A 2,900-nucleotide genomic window follows, 5' to 3' on the forward strand; every position below is an offset into this window, starting at 1 on the left:
CACACACACACATTTCTGTTATGGCAGTAATGCAGTTTAACTGGTCATAAATTGTTTCCTGGAACTGTTTTCAACTTTTTCAACATTGTTTTTTCCTGGTCGTTCTTGATATGAAAACATTGTATACATTGAAGCCCAAACATGTAAGTTACTGCCATTTATTTGATCACTTGCTCATGTTGGCACATACAGTATTAATAATAATACAGTACAGCTGGTTTTACGAAATCTAAAAATGCAACAAACCGTTTGCTATTTTGCAAAAGATATTAGACGACATAGTGGCTTATTCTTGGTTTTTGAGAAAAGATATTAAAATACTTAAATGCGTGATTTAAATAGCAATGTATTCAAAATTATAAATAATTTACCGGCATGATTCACAATGAAAGTACACTGTACATACCTTGAAAACATTGGGCGCTCATGTGGCTACGGCAAGCTCCATGGGACAATCAGACAAAACGCGTTTAGTATTCAACACGAGACCTTTCACAACGATGTTTCACGAACCGTTGCAGTTCTTATTGAAGCAAATGGTTAACATTTTACGTTGTAAAAACACACGGCGGTTAAAAAAATTAACGGTTTACTGTATTAATTTATAGATCAGGGTGTAGGCTAAATGTGTTAGGCTAACCAAGATGAAAACCTTTTTTTAATCCATAGGCATTTCCATAAGATGTATTATTATTATTATTATTATGATGTCCAATCAAATCAAATAAGACAGGCTTTAGGCTACTGCTCTTGCTAAATAGCCTAATATTTGACAACTATTTTACGAGATAATCGCGAACGACAGTAGTATGAACTACTGGACTCTTTTGTGAAATTTTGCTATATAATTATTAGGCTATATTTATATATTTTTTTGCAATACAATTCCTCCCAAATGGTTTGGTTTGACATTACAGCTTCGAAAACCAAATCAAATTTGACATCATGACTGGGCAAAACTAAAACAACATCAAAAACCAACACATTTATGAATAAACTATAAACATGTTTATGCATATCTTTTCTGCAGTTTGTGGACAGGTGTCCTGACTAATAAGTGTGAGATTCTTTCAGAAACAGCCTTTGTGGCAACTTGTGCGTTTAATACATTTTCCTGTCTGAGATTTAACATCTATGGACAAATCCCAGAGCAATCTTCATTGGAGGCGTTACATTTCCACCACAGCTTGTGTTTGATGGTCCAAAGAGAGAGTTGAGAGCCACTTGGCATGCATATTGATTCATTATGTACATATTCATACACACACAGTGATTGAACAAGTTGAGAGTAATCTCCAAAGAGAAGTGCATAGGTCCATGCACAAGAAACGTAATTAAAATACCATGAGAAAATGTTTATTCAGTAGTGTTTTTTTATGAAATACAATACTGTTTCTGTGACATTACCACTCATCACATTTCTCCAGTTCCAGCTTTTAACATCATTCCGATGCACAAATGTCCTCAAATCCCTGTAGAACTGTTTCAGAACAGTAGGCACTTCAAGGGCTTCTAAAACATTTGTGAATATACATTTTCATAGATTGTTTTTAACTAACATATTACATATAATATGTAGTATATAAATAATTATATTCTATAAATTATTGTATATTAACATATACAGAGACGTCATTGACTCTAAATGGTCAGGTCTTTAAAAGAAACGATGGAAATACACATGAAAAGAAGAGTAAAAATGAGCAGATGTGATTCATGTTATTAATCACCATCACTGTTAACAACACTGTTTGAGTCTTTGGAAGGTCAGAGACATTCAGCAGAATATGCCTGAGTCAGAAACATAGGAGAAATCTTTGCAAAAGCTGCTTCTGCATGAGGGATAATATTATGAAATAAAGAAAAATGGCCCTCATTAGGGTTAGAAATGTGTTGATTGAGAACAGTGTGGGCGTAAAAATCAGTAATACTGACGACTTATACTGGGTAAATGATGTTAACTTGTCATTGAAGATTCATTATTGGACTCTTCCACTTGTTCATAATGAAGACTGAATTCATGTGAAAGAAAATCCATATCTTATTCAAATTAACAATTTTTTTCCTTCCAAGCATTGGGTAAGTGGGTATCAAATAGTCAAATAGTAATAACATTCTTGACCTCGATGCGCTTTTTTTGTGCAATGCAAACTTACATAATGGTTAAAGTAATTTTAATAATTGAAGTAAATTACTGCAGTGCTATGAATGGTGACGTCGCATTCTTTCAGTCAAGTACAACTGATTTTTCTAAGAGACTTTACCCTGCATGAGTGTTTACATGAAAAGAGAGAGAATAAAGTAGTACAAGTAGAGAGCAATGTGTTCTTGGCTTCAGGCAAAGTAGAATTTGAACTTTTAGGGACTTAACACTGTACCAACTACATTAGAAACATGAAATACATTTAAACATTCTGAATAATTTTGTGATCTTTGAATGATATCGGCCAGACGGAAGTACAAACATTCATTTTGACTGAAGAACAGAATGGCACAAGCCAAGGGAGAAAACCCCTTTACAAAAATGATGAGATGAAAATGAAGTTACTGATAAAATCCACACTGAGATAAGTTACTGAAATGTAATCAGTGGGAAATTAAAGGTATCAGATATAACCCAGGATTTACATTCCGGAATTGTCTTGTTCTTTAATAAAACGTTCTTCTACTGTTACAAAGTAGTCAATGACTAAAACCTGTGAGCAATGATTTACCTTCATACACTGACAACAACTGTTTTCAAAACCCATAGAGAAACAATCTTTGACGTTTTTGATTCCAAAAAAGAAAATACAAGCCCCGGTTGGCTTTGTGAAGCAAAATTACTTTTTTGTTACATTTTTAAATAAGTAAAGGTTCCCCGTAAACAAAAAAAAAAAAAAAAAAAAACCCCCTGCTTT

General features: G+C 33.3%; 1 protein-coding gene across 2 annotated transcripts in view; it reads right to left on the reverse strand.

The window, feature by feature from the left end:
- The window catches only part of LOC107686943 (carboxypeptidase Q), a 69,063-nt gene extending 68,523 nt beyond the window's left edge, over positions 1-540 (reverse strand). For both annotated transcript variants that reach the window (XR_001634080.1, XM_016484069.1), the window contains exon 1: positions 407-540. The gene's annotated coding sequence lies outside the window, so the exon portion shown is untranslated. The remainder of the gene's footprint in view (positions 1-406) is intronic.
- Positions 541-2,900: the final 2,360 nt, after the last annotated feature.

The sequence above is a fragment of the Sinocyclocheilus anshuiensis genome, unplaced genomic scaffold, assembly GCF_001515605.1.
Source record: "Sinocyclocheilus anshuiensis isolate Anshui unplaced genomic scaffold, SAMN03320099.WGS_v1.1 scaffold1841, whole genome shotgun sequence".
NCBI lineage: Eukaryota > Metazoa > Chordata > Actinopteri > Cypriniformes > Cyprinidae > Sinocyclocheilus > Sinocyclocheilus anshuiensis.